We start from the raw sequence: 15,032 nt of genomic DNA, 5'->3' as shown, positions 1-15,032 counted from the left end.
GAACATATATGCGTAATAAGTTGCCAAAATAACTCGATCTGACACTTGTTGCGACCAGTTTGAGTGGCAGCTGTGTCCCGTGTGCAAGAAGTTTGAGTGGCGGCTGTGTCCTGTGTTCAAGCCGTTTGAGGGGCGGCTGTGTCCCGTGTTCAAGAACTTTGAGTGGCGGCTGTGTCCCGTGTTCAAGCCGTTTGAGGGGCGGCTGTGTCCCGTGTGCAAGAAGTTTGAGTGGCGGCTGTGTCCCGTGTTCAAGCCGTTTGAGGGGCGGCTGTGTCCCGTGTGCAAGAAGTTTGAGTGGCGGCTGTGTCCCGTGTGCGAGCAGTTTGAGTGCCGGCTGTGTCCCGTGTGCGTGTGAATTGCCTGAGTGGACTAACTGAAGATCGTCTTTTGAGAGCACACGAGTACTTGATGTTTTAATATGGTTTGTATTTGTGAATTGGCATGACTTAAAATAATGTGCAAATGCCTATTCCGTCACTTGATGCACGATTACTGAAGCAGCTCGAGCTAGCAAAGGCTTTTAGTGCGAGTAAATCCAATCCTTCCAGTGCCTTTAGCCTCCAGTGTTGATTGGACAGACTCGAAACTCCCAAAAAATCAGATGGGCGGTGGACATGCATTACTCTAGGCTACAGACTAGAGTGCCATGTTCGGCTCTCACTAAATCCTTGGCTGCATCAGAGCCAAATAACACGGTTCAAAATTTTCAAGCTTTTAAAATGACCGATGTCGATTGTGTAAGAAGCTAAATATCGACGTCGATAATCGGCCAGTTCGATAAAATGTAATTAAATCAAGCTATTATACTCCTATATAGTCTAAGGCATTACTTTACAGCTTTTAATTGTGCATTTATTATATATAAACAAAATATTTCCTTTTTTTGGAAAAATTCTTAGACATGTTACCAGGAATAACAATTATACCAGGAATAAATGGGTCTCCAAAATATTTGTATCTTTTTATTTGTGTGGGTACATGTATATAATTGCTAAACAGTTTTTGTGAATAATTCAAGACTCCATTTCTGAAGGTTTTGCTCTGCAATAGAACTGAAACAGGCATTCAAACAGGAATAGATTTTCCTTTTGAAATCACTTATAGCCAAGACTCATTATTCGGAAAGATGGGATTTCTTTCTTTTCCCAAATCTAAATAAACGTATCTAGTTAACATAAAAATAGAATTCTGTCTCGCAGTCCCTCATATTACAATGAAAGATCCTTCTAGGTCTGTGAGGGAAAACCCTTTCGACAGGACTCCAGTCCTTCACCGGATGCTCTTTCAAACACAAACTTCATTAACATTGCTAATGAATGCAGCTTTTCATCCTCGCTAATTAAAGTCTCTGTGAAGTGTGTCTTGCTTTTTAGACGAGAGGAAAAAATGAGAAGGATACTGGGGTCCCTGCTCTTGATCTCCTTTGCTGTGCAAGGCTCAGTATAGCAATTACAGTGACACCGTCATTTTGAATGACATTGAAGCGCGAATGTGCACCATCTCTAGGGCTTCTGTTGCCTCGAATGGTGGCGGATCACAGCATGCATGGGAATTCGTGTGTATTAATGTAACCTTGTTTAACAGTCACAGGCAAAATACAAAGTGGCCAATGCGACAATTGTGCGAGGGGGGGATTTTTAAGAGGGTTTACAAATTGATAGGTGTCTTGCACTGAAAACCAACAGCTGTTTATGGACGAATATTAAACACATTTTAAATGTGGAATATTCTGCTAATCCTAAAGAAGTCTAAAGGCAGAATGTTTAAACAAGCCATACGCATAGAAAACTCCCTTAATATCTTTGTAATATGAGTTTGAGTTCATTAGAGCTCAAGAAGAACTTTGTTAAAACCACAGAGCTGTGTCGAGCCGTTCTTTGATCGATGGATGCACTTTTTGGAGCTTCAAAAAATCGCCCCACTATTCACTCCCATTCTACCCTTTGGGAAGTAAAAGGATACGTGATATTGTAACTTTGACTGCATTATTCTTTAAGAAGAAAGTCATATTCAGTCAGGATGCCTTGAAGGAGAAGCACATGGGGGAAAAAAATTCTTGGCTGATGTCTCCCTTTAAGTGAACCATAAAGACGGTTTTTATGCTTGAATTACACTAAAAAGACCATTCGCTCCCTATTTCATAGTAACAGAATTATATAATCTTGATAATATCGATGTTATGTTTGTTAATACTAAAAGAGAGACTATGTTTAAATGTTCAATGAATGTTTTCATTTTCTCGTAATAATTCAACCATGCAGATTACAGCTAAAATGGTTTATATTAGCTAGGTTGGCTATCATTTAGCATTCCTTTAACGTACTGTTTACATCCAGTTTGCATTGTTGTGAGTGCTCTCTCTGAACCTGTTCTTTAAAGCCACGGCAAAAGTTGTTGTTGTTGTGTTTATCTTTTACACAGTCTTTCTCTCTGACACGTTTCTCACTAGCTCCGAGATCCTCTGTACTGCAGGTTACCTTCCTGAATCATATTCCCTCCTCAAAAACTGAAGCTGAGGTCCATAGCAGCTGTATAACCCAGCGGCCCTCAGTCCAGTGTCACATGTTTTATTCATCAAGAAGAAAATTCAGTTAAAGTATTGTCTGTCTGTGTCGATTATAGGCAGTGAAACTACTTAAGTGGATAAAAAAATTATATTGGATGAACATTTTCGTGAAAACCATAAAGAGACAATTTATATGCTATTTATTACAAGCTATTGATGGTCTAGAACAGTGGTTCCCAACCTTTTTTTGTCTGAGACCCCCTTTTTCCCAAGAAAATATTTTATATTTATATAATGATATTATCGCTCTTGTAAGCTTGCAGCAAGGATTACAAAAAATCTTGTTTTCAAACAAACGGTGTGTTTATTACTTTAACCAGATATACGTATTTATGCACAAATAATAGCCTATATAAAATATTTAAAATAAAAAAACAAATCATCAGTAGGACATTTTTAATTTAAAAATGTAAGCCTAAAGGAGTAGCCTATAAATTGGCCTGAAATGCAATATCAAAAATATCAGTATTTACACCTTTGTGTTTGAAAAAAAGAATGAATACAGGCTATTACAAAATGACTACTGTCTGGCACCTCAATACTTGCATGTTATTTGTGGGGCTTTATCAATCAGTGTGAGGATTGCTGCTGGCAGTGAGTAATAATTTGGTCAATGTTCATTTGATCTCATAAAATGATCCAAAGTTTCAAAAATATTGTTTGCTGTAGTCGTGGTACGGTGCTCTTTAAAAAACTAATTTATCTTGTTTTTCCATTCATTACGAAGGTATGCGTAGAGTTTTGCCATTTTTGGCACGTCGGTAGACTAGTCTATTTGAAGTGCGAAGTTATTACATCGAAGTCACGCTGAAAGCTGACCCCTCGCAGTTTTGTGATTTGACGTTTGACCGTATTATTTGATAATGGTGTTTTAGCCAATTGTTTCGATTTATCCTCTCCAAATAATGTCTTGACAATCTCTGTTGCGTGTGGCAAAATCAAAGTTTCTGCAATCGAATGCCCTTTCTTTGCTTTGCCAGTTTTTTTATCAACTGTATATGAAAATTTTTAAAGTATCTTGTCAGTTGCTGTGACTTCCCTCATCTCCTTTTGGGAGTGTGTCAATTCTTTGGCCTTGTGCTCAAAAAATGCCCTGGGCTGGGCCTAGGATGAGTTGTCTGTAAATGTCTCATTAATTTGGACGGCCTAATATATTCGTAAGCGAGCACTTTGGCGCAGATAATGCACTGTGGCAGGGACTCTTTGCAACGATAAAACCATAGTTCAGGTAACTATCTTGGTATATCCGGCATTTCGTTTTTCCAGTATTGCTAGCACTTCTAAAACTGTGACACGAATTGGTGGGAGCTTCCTCACCTGGGTCCAGTATGCCTGGGTTATTACTATCAGCTGCTATAGGCGAAGCAGTTGGACTTTAAAAATGTTTCCATTTTTTGGTCAGCCAGGGATCATGGATAAAATTAGATAATGTAATATGATCGTTCTTCTTAATGCTCACTGCTCAACACTTTTCAAAATATGACTGAGGCCCCCTTGTTGGGGGGGTCACATTAAATCTATTTTATCCATCCCCATTTGTCCATCCTGTTTATTAATAAAGTCCATCCATCTGCAGTAATTTGTGTCTTGGTACTAAAAGAATGATGTAACATATCTGCAACACTGTTGTTACTTTGTTTACTTTGGCTCTCAAAGCAACCACAGGCATAGAGGACACCCTGTAAGACAGAACCACCCTTAAAGAATTATAAGCCAAAGAAATTCTGTTTATATATAATTCCTTGAGTTATCTGCTACCTTTCTCATGTATGAGTAAAAATCCCACAATGCCCTTAAATCAACACCTGTCAGAGCGTTGTCAGGTGGGACTGCAATGATTTTGTCACATGTAAAGGATGTTTTAAGTTACGGTAACTGTGGGTCAGCTGTAAGAGGCAATTTTGCTCATCTGGTCGCCCTGGGATGTTTTGAAGGAAATCTAGGCCATGTCATTCGTGAACACATATTCCCTGGCGCACTTCTTGATGTTTGCCAAATCAAATACACAACTGCATTGGCGTGCAAACGCTTGCTGAATGTGCTCAAACACACAAAGGAGTGACAAAACATTGAGCAGATGTATTCGCCTCTTATTTGTCCTCTGAATTGCATCATTGAGCGCGTTTACATTCATAGTCTTACGCCGATTATGCTTAATAAGATGATATATGTAAGGTCATGTAAATGCGTAAAACAATTTTCTTTTTTCGGGGAAAGGTCATAAACGGCTTAAGCAAAAACCGATCGGCAGAGGTAGTTTTTTGCCCATTACTCCGATTTCGCAGACATGAGAAGAGATATAAAAATACAGCTTCGGACAATTTTCCCGCTGCATTTTTAATTACTAACAGACAATCGATGATGACATCACTGCACGCAAGAAACCAAGGAAGTCTCAAACCTCTGTGTGAACACGTTTTTCTGCGTAGCCGGTTTATTACTATTCATGTAAACATGTGAAAACAGGTTTCTTTTTTAGCAGATCTTTGATAGATATCTGTTTATTTTGTGCATGTAAACACACTCATGTTTTGGGGGCATTTCTTAACACGCAAGAGTGGCATCTGAAGCGCTCTAGACAATCATCGAAGATTAGTGAATGGATGAGTATTCTAACACTATTCTAAGAAAATGTTTAGTATGTGAAAAGAAAAGATGAGGATAAATCATGTCAAGGACAAAACAAAATTAGGACCAAAATATTTGTATTAAGTCAAACGGGTGAAACTATGCATTTAAATTTGTACAGTACAGTATATTCTCTCTCTCTCCTGGGAAAACAAACAAAATGTATTGAAGATATTGCACTACAGTTTTTGTGCAATCAAATGCTCTCTAGAATAAGAACTGCTGTGACCTAACTAAAGCCTATTGGCTTATTAAAATCAGTTTACAATGTTAAACGTGCTCTCTTCTCATGCGTCACATGGTCAACTTGTCAAAACCGAGTTGGACGTAGTACGTAGCATTTCTGTGCTCGATGCACTTCCCCAGTGTTCGTACAGGTTTCGGAAAGTTTTTTTTGAACATGAAAAATCATTTCGTAACAAATTTTCCTAGTCCCTTATTGGGCAATTCTCCAGGACAGCAAGCGGCATGCCCATGCATCAACCATGGAGAGCGGGAGAAGGAGCATAGAGAGCACTCTGTTCGCGAAGTTCAGCTGTATTGTTTGTCCGCTGCATTTGGGTGATGAATTTTATATAAACGGTGGATATAACGCTGGATTTGGAGATCGTTTGAAACTGAAAGATGGAGCGGCGGTCCCAGAGCTAATCGCATGTTTTCTGAAATAGTCGAACAGCTGTATCTGTCTTTTATAAATGTGATCAAACTAAAGACTTTGCGGATATTTGAAGGGTACGATACTATTCTGTAAGTACTCAAGTTTAACATGAGATATACAGAAACTGTCTGAGATACTGCCACTTTAACCTCACAGAGCAATATAAGCGAATGACGCAATGAACCGACACCCAGAAAAATAAAGCTTGTAATTGAAATAGCAGGGGGATCAGAGATAATGCATTACACCGACAGTATTTCGTTTCATGATGTCAGTAGTGAAAGCAGCTTCCAGATAAACTAAAGATACAGGTGAGCAGTGAGGGAGTGACGCAGTCTTTTCAAGAATCCACGGCTGCTGATGGATAGCTTTCAAAACACTTGTCGATGCTTTGAGCACAAAGGCGCCTGCCACCATCTGAGCTCATTCAGCCTGTGTAGGTGTGCTCTTAAGCTGTGGGGTTTGTGGATAAAGGAGCTTAAGTAAGCAGGCTCTGACTTAGTCACTCAGTTATTGTTAATGCTCATTAGGAGACACATCAATCAGCCCCGGGGTGCAGATGCAGGCCGTGATCCTAAGCATTGGTTCAGGCGATCTGTAATGGTTATTCGTATATACCATAACTACACAAATATGCCAGTAAAGCTAATTTTACATGCAAGCATTTACAAGAAAACTAAATGCATTACAGTCAAATTAATTGATACATTTTACAGTTAGAGGTTGAGGAACACAACACGCAGTCCTGCCATGGCGATGGTTTAGCTAAATTATAGAAACCTCTGCGGTTAGTTTAGTTTTAAATGTCTCAAATCCGTCACAACAAACAGCGATCCTAATGCGCTCACATCGTGCGTGTATGCTTGCCTAAAATCCACAGAATGCGCACCTGCAGATCTCAGCGGGATTTGGATTTTAGAGCTTGTCTTGACAAGTTATAACGTTACACACAACGTGAGAGCATAACTAGTATGCTGTGACAGATTTTTCAGCCTAAAGATGAATTATTTGAGATGTTTAAAACGAAACTAACTGCATTGGCAAAACAAACAGCTCATTTGCCAACATATAAATATAGAGTAAGATTAACACTGGCTTTGAATGTTCTATTTAGGCCGTGACTGGCTTAACTCCCTTCTCCATCATATGCTCACGTTATCCTCTTATATATACGATACATTTACGACAATTCAGACTGTTTATAAATATTACTTACATCGGCAGCTTTGTCTCTTCAGTTGGTCTCGATCCCTCTTGAGGAACAACTTTAAAGCAAATCCTGCTTGGTTGAAAAAGCACTCCGGCTTGAAGTGATTTGCGAAAACAAGCAGGTTTTTACTTATGTTTCCTATGGATTTCCACTGAAAATAAAACAAATCCACTCCAGTCTCTTCCGAGGAAGGGACTCAGTGCAGCACTACATTACATGTGGTCCACGAACTTTAGCCATGGCGTCAGGTATAGAATAATAATCAAATGATATAGTAAATAATATACAGTAAATAAAGAAAAGAAAATAGCTTGAGTACAACATGACATTTTACAGAGTGCTGTTCAGTTGTTTACCACAACATTGATATTTATTAATTTAGTAGACACTTCAATTTTAAGGGACTTACAAATAACCCTTACAAAATGGATGCTTATTCAAATATGTTATTAGTGCACTTAAAAAATAAGAAAGGTTTCTTTCAGTCTACTTTTCATGTGATTCTCATAAACCTTTTACATACTGTTACACTCACTTAAATGTACAATTTATAAACTAAAAAGTGGGCCAGTGTAGTCCCAAGTATTTCACTATACGTAGTATATAAAGCACACTCATATACTTTCACTTTTCTTAAGTATACCTGTATATTTACCAGTGATGTTAGGATTGACCGGTTGAATATCAACAGGTTTTATGAACCACTTTTACATCAGGAGAGTTCCAGATCTAGGCGCAAGCTCCCTGTTTCAGTAAAAAGAACATAAGTATCTCAGTGTAACGGCACTCTTTTTAGTTACGTCCTACAAGATGTTCATGCATCTAGTCCGCTGAGACAGGCTCAAGGTTTATTTTCACATTTAAAACTACCACACGCTTTGGCATGAGCTTATTAGCATCACTCGAGGAGGTGGTTTCCATAACAACACAGCGACCCGCTATTCAAAAAAGTCATTAATTTCTCGAGCAGAATATGGATTCTTTGTCTCGAAAAACATTCTATCTGCAGACACTAACAAGGATAATGCTGGCAGTCTCAGCGGTGCTTCCATTCTTGCCTTGTTGGCCCTCGTTTAAAAGAAATCAAAAAGCATAAAGTGCTCTTTATACTTAAGGTCTTGTTTTATGTAAGCTGCGTCTGGCTTTACAGAGCTTGATCAAGTATCGGCAAGTAACTTTATATAAACTTTATCTGAAAGTAATCTCTCCAGACTACAAACACAACACTATTATTGTATCTATATTTGTCTTTCAATGCTTCTCTCGGGCCCTCTCAGGCAAACCAGCAGCTCTGTGGAACATAACACTGTCAATATGCTGTTGATTCCCCATTCCCGGAGTCTGTGAGGCCCTTTTTCCTTCCTTGTTCCAATTATTCGTCCAGGCATGGGGACGCAGGGGAGCGCTCCTTATCAGCAGACCCTGTGGGAGCGCTGGGCAGCGAAATAATGAGTCACAGTGGAAGTCAATCTTCCAGCTCCCGCCCATGACCGAGCAATGCTCACAGTGTCGTTTTTGTTCCACCTGACTGAACTAATATGCTCTGACGCATACCTGAGGCAGAGGTGCTGCATAGACCAGAACTCTAATGGGAGAATAAGACATGATGGAATACTATTTGTGTAAGCTGTTTGTGTTGCTTTTTTAAGCACTCTAAAAAAAGGGAACAGAACTTCTACACACCAAAATGGCATGCAGAGAGTAGTTCAAGTTTTACTCTGTAGTTTACTTTTCATCACATACTGTATATGAGCAAGCGTCTGTAAATATCACCGATATTTCATCAGCAGTAGGTAGAGAGCCGAGTAAGAGCTATCCATATAGGTATGGGAACCTACAGCTTACGGATACTGAGAGAAACAGGATCTCAAGGAAAGTAATATTGATTTTCTCAGCCTGCAAGACTCCCACTGGTCGGATTTTCACACTTCATCGTCCATCTTCAGCCTCACGTATGCTCATCAGCAGATCTCTGTCTGCTCGGCTGAAATAGAGTGGAAATCAACACCGCATAGTGACCCTCAAAGCAAACCAGATACATACTGTATGCGCAGTGGTGAGCTCCTTTTGAACGTTGCCGGTAAGCTACATGAAAGTAACATTCAAATACATCCCTAAACAAGTATTTGAGTTGTTTTGTTGTATTCATTCGATAGGACCACTTAATATTTCTATAGAGGGAAATTTCTAAATCTGGAAAAGAGGACAGGCCAAAATAGAAAGATTCTGAAAAGTGTAGTATTTGAACCATTTTAACTTTAAAGATCGGGTAACATGCCATTTCATGCATTAATTTCACTGTTAAATGTGCTGGCTTCTCGTGCTTAACATGGTCCTCTTGCTAAAAAATGAGTTGGGTGTATGACGTAGCATTTCTGTGCTCGATACACTCCCCCAGCACTCCAACTTTTTTCAGAAAGTTTTTTATAAGTCTGAATCCCTGTTTCGTAACATCCTATTCCTTTTATTGGGCAATTCTCCTGGAAAAGCTCGCCCATGGCAAGGCGAAAAAAAGAGCCCGCCCACGTGCCAACTAACTAGCGATAGGAAGACCCGCTTACCAAGACTGGCTGCACCGCGTCATAATTGGCTGTGCTGTGAGCCTGCAGCTGCAGCTCATTACTCTTGCGATAGTAAGAGAAGTTGTGTGTTTGTATGTTCATGGCATTTCAATATTGGATGATATATAAACGGTAGATATGACGCTGGATTTGGAGATCGTCTGAAACTGATAGATGGCGCGGTCCTAGTGCTAAAAGATGCACACGGCAAGTCAAACTATGTCTTATGTCTGTGTTTTGTTGGCAATCGCCGTGTATGTGCATAATGTAAAAAACACGAAGGGATTATTGCGATGATGTATTGAGTTCCGTCCCCCTGCCTGCTTCCAGCGGCTCATCTTTTTCCGGGAATAATCATACAGCTTTATCTCTCTTTTATAAATTTGAGCAAGCTAAATACTCTTAAAAGATACGACATATGCAATACAACTGTATAGGTACTCAAGATTAATATGAGATTGGCAGAAACTGAGTTATAAAATAAGAAGAATCCCACATTTATAAATGCAGACAGGCTAACAGCCCAAAACTTTGAGTTAATTAAAAAGCAATTGCGGATTGCAATAAAAATCCAGCAATGCAATGCAATTTCCAGACAGGTAAATTTGATTTCCCAACCTGCTATTATAATGAGCTTTATATTCACCAAATGTTATGGCCATTTGAGAAACTGGGTAAATCTGGGGGTGTACTGAGATTGACCGCTTCGTCCGACCTACCGTTTTTATTTCACATGACAAGATTAATAAGCATCTGTTTACGCAAATACCAACCAAAAGGTTACCAATATTAATTATTGTATTTATTTATTTTAAAAGATAGTTTTAAAATAGTTTAAATAACCAACAGGATTTAATTTAACAGTGATCCTGATGCTGTTTATCCTGTTAACTGATTGTGGGAGTTTCAATGACTGTTGTTTACATCAGCATGCGTCAATCACACTTTCAGTCAACAAAGAACATGTGTCAAAGTATCAAGATAGTAGAAGACTGAGAATAATTACGTAAAGATGGCTCTTGATTTACTTCCTATCTGTCTTTTGAATTCTTCTGAGATTTCTGAAAAGGTTTCTGTGTGGGTAGGGTTACAGGATAGATATTTTCAGAAGCATAAAAAAATGAAATTCACTCTAAGAAAAAAAGAGTGCAAAAACAACTGCGCTTGAGAAGATCATAGCATGCATTAAACAAATGCACACTTAAGAACCTTATGATGAATTAAACAATCTGAATGAGCTTCAAACGTCCACTTCTGTTTTTTAACTACTCCAAACAACAATGCAGTTACAATCATCTTTGATGATATATTATGCAAGGGGCAATGTCCAGAATGTACAGATACTCATTGCCACAAAATAAACCCAAAAGCATATCAGAATCAAGCAATACAGTAAATCTGAATAAATGTTTTCTATTGACATAAAAGAGTGCTTCAAAGCCTATGCTTACACCGACCTATACTAACATTCTATATAATGTATTTAATAATTATAAAAAAAGTGTTTTATCATATGTAAATATATAGTAAATTATTTTTCCAACTCGTTATTATTGATACAGTGTTTTATACCGACTGTAGTTAAACTTTGAATTATTTCTGTGTTTCTCACCTACCCATGTGATAGATGGGAGTGGAACACACATACACACTTTTTCACAAGCTCATTCACACACACACAAGGCAGAGACTTGGACGTGGACACAGACATCAGTATTTCATCTGGAAAAGTGCAAATGGTCTCATCTCCAGCCATGCTTACCCTCACACTCTCAGATTCATGTTGTCTGCAGTAATCTTAGGGAGACAAAGTTCACAGAGCCCAAAACAACAGGCTCTTAACATCTGCCCCACACTATTCTTCCTCCATAGAAACTAGCTCCACAAAGAAATAACAGTTTTATAAGATGCGCTGGGTACAGTCATGCAAAATGCATACTGAGTGCACTACTGCAGTGTATAGTCAACTCTAAAATTTTTGAACCCTGACTTACTGAGTTAATACTGAAGTTTGATAGCCAAGGTAGATGCAGTAAACATATGTCGATGTTTTTTATGGGGGAGATAAAAAGTGGGATGATCTTAATCCATAAACAGCAGACTGCATAGAGTTTATCATTCCTTTCCCACAAAACTTGTAAGATAACGTGTTTTAAAATACTTCTATTTCAGTCACTATAGGTATACCATTTGCTGGCTGGCTCCCTATAAATACTGTTTATATCTAAAGACCCAAAGGAAAAGAGACATGGCAGCTGCTACATTCCTCCATTATCCTACATGATTTGACTAAACCCAGCTTGAGACAATGAAATTGGTCACATTAACCCCCAATTTACTGAGAGATTTGCATTAAACACATATTTCAGCCAAAAGTCTAAAAATTGCTGTAAAATTGCTTAAGAGCAGACCTCAAAGTTCAAAACCTTAACCTTAGATTATAGCCTTTCCAGAAGACATCTCACTAGCCTCGGGGTTCCTCACGGACACCATAAACCTCACGACCTTCTACACAGGTCAAAAATATACCTGCAACATGAGCCACTTGTCTCTTGATAAGCAATAAAGGTCATACAAACACAACTGAAATATTTATCACTGTAGTAAGCAGAGTGCAGACAGTAAAAAGAAAAGCTTTTCATTCTCAATGACATTGCAATGTCTCAGCAAACTGCAACTTCTATGTCAAGTTTTGGCAAGCAAATAGTGCTGAGTTTTGTGAATAAGATGCCATCTACACCACGTAATTAGGAATCATATTTGCCTGAAAAGAATGACAGCAACTCAGCACAGTTCTAAGTACGTTTCATATTGAAAAACACATACAATTTTTGTAGCCTAAATGCAAAGCACACATGACATCAGCTGTTATGAGGCAAAAAAAGAGCCCATTTCCATCCTCTCAGTGGCTCTGTTTAAGGTGGCAATTTCATACAGAGGGTCCCGCATTGTGACATTTACAAATCTTTTCCAAAAAGGTCACCTTCTTATTAGAGCCTTTTATTAACACTGGAAGAAGAATGGCACAGGAAATGTCACACCTTTTATCTATAATTTTATCTATTATTCAAAGCCGCTTTTTGCTTCTGGCACTCAAACTGGATCAAAGGGTTGTGTTTGAGTGTGTGCGGACAAAGTTTGAGGACAAGTTTGCCATTAAAAGCCAAATCTGGAACATTCTTATAAAAACTGCAAGTTCTATTAAAACAACAGTAAAATTATGTAAAATTTTACTTAGGTACTAAAAGTACTAAATTCTTGTAAAAGCCATTATTAAAAAATAGAAATACAATAGAAAACTTTATTAACATTAGTTTATAAAAAAATATGTCTATGCTGTAATTTTACAGAATTTACTGTTGTTTTTACAGTTTTTTCACATATTTTTGAAATACGGCCAAATTGATGGCAAATTTTTCTTAAAACATGTCATTTTACATTAAAAAAAATATTTTGCTCGCCTCACCTGCCGTTTTTTACAGTGAAGCACATCTGGACTTTGTGACAAAACAGTAATCAAACCACATACAGATTGTCGTATCCAGACTTATAAAAAGCACTGACTTACCCAATAATAACCTATAAATTGCGTGCCGTCACTGTCATCAGGTGTTGGGAAATGTGTTGGGAGGGCAGTTTTAAACAAAGCTCTTCACCGCCACGTCTCAACATGCGCCTCTCCCATTAACATTTCATCTACATGCATTAAGCAATCAGTTACAGGTCCCCTGCCATGACTGTCAACCTCATTACGTCGGAATTTTCCAGAGGAGTTCTTCATCCCCGCTCCCAAGAGAGCCTCCGACATTGGCACGGTAATAATGATTAAACTGCCATCAAATGCATGGCTGGACTCTCAAGCCCCACACCAGTAAAGCTCAAGTGTTAACTGAACAGTTTTCAGGTGTACCCGTGGAAACAACGAGAGCGTGAGCGGAGGGGAAAGATGAATTTAATTTATGTTTCTGTAATAAATGGGTATTCTATGGTTCAAGGAAGGCTTGTTAATGCTGAGACGTGTCTACTTGAAGGGTGACATTATTTTAATTGCAGAAAAGATTTGCTCCAGGATGCATTCAAGTGTGCAATGTAAGACAGCGAACGACAAACACGAAGGCGAGTAAAGAGGTGCCCAGATACTGGTACCTATACAGAGGATAAAAGACCAACAATTTTTTTTAGCCTTATCTTACATTTACAATTACATACTCTTTGTTGACTTGAGGACAACACCCTCCTTCATTGACAGAAGGTCAAATTCACTGTATTTTCTTATGTATTATTAAGTCCAGATATCTAATACAACAAATGCAATATAGAGAGAAAGTAATAACTGCTGTTTTCCCAAATGTCTGCCTGCTTTATCTCTTGCTGTCAAGCCCTCGGTTTATTCCCGTTTATCCAGCACACTAGAAATATTGGAATTGTTTTCCAACACCGGACATGGACATCCGTCATGCTGGAGAGATTGTTTGTGTAGGGTTTGAGTAACTCCTTGTTATGATTGCCTCTGGGCCGACACTAGGTCCAGATCCCTGCACCTGTCATAGCTTGTCTAAGCAGAGCCAGCTGTTTGGAGGTAGTGGCCAGTTAACAATCTAAGAAGAAAGTTGACTGCAAAGCTCTACGAATTGCTCATTATTGCGTTCATGGACACAGATTTGACTTTGCACAGTATAGAGCTCAAAGTTAAGAATGACTATGTAAATGTTCACTTGCCAGCAATAAAATGTGTGGTTAGGATAATATTGAAATAATATTTCATTGAAAGTTTATAAAAGTACAAGTTGTGAATTATTAAAGTTGCTTGCCAAGATTGATATTGGATGTTGGCCGCTTATTCGAATTAACATCACAAGGAAAAGCAATGTGTCACGATCCTGTCCTCCTTGTCAAGTGTTTTCTAGTTTTGTGGACAGGTTTGTGACAGTATAATGTCTTTTGTGCTTGTTGTGTTCTGTGTGGAAGCACATGGTCATCAGTTCTCCCTCTATCTTCCAGTTAGTATTTCATTCACCACACCTGCCAATTATCATTATCCCTTGTTCATTTTCCCTATGGGCTCTATGCATGCGTGACTTCTGCATTTCACGGTCAAAACCCTATAGGCGGTTTCCAGTTGGGGAGACTTAAAGCAGAGAGAAATGGAAAAATTAGAAAATAGATCAATTTAGCAGATGATGTGCATTGCGATATACAGTATTGGTATATCATTTTGCAATTCCACCGTATTTGAATGTTATAACGAAATGTTAACTTATGAAAGTATCATTTGGAAGAGTGCATCGAATATATAAAACATTGGATGACTATTAATTTCCTTCTCTTAAATTCTGATAAAACAGAAATATTACTGTTAATATTAATAATATTAACGCTCTCTAAGATCTCAAAACTCCAGACTTTTGA

The sequence above is a fragment of the Barbatula barbatula genome (genome assembly GCF_947034865.1).
Source record: "Barbatula barbatula genome assembly, chromosome: 19".
Taxonomy (NCBI): domain Eukaryota; kingdom Metazoa; phylum Chordata; class Actinopteri; order Cypriniformes; family Nemacheilidae; genus Barbatula; species Barbatula barbatula.
This window is presented reverse-complemented; position numbering follows the sequence as displayed.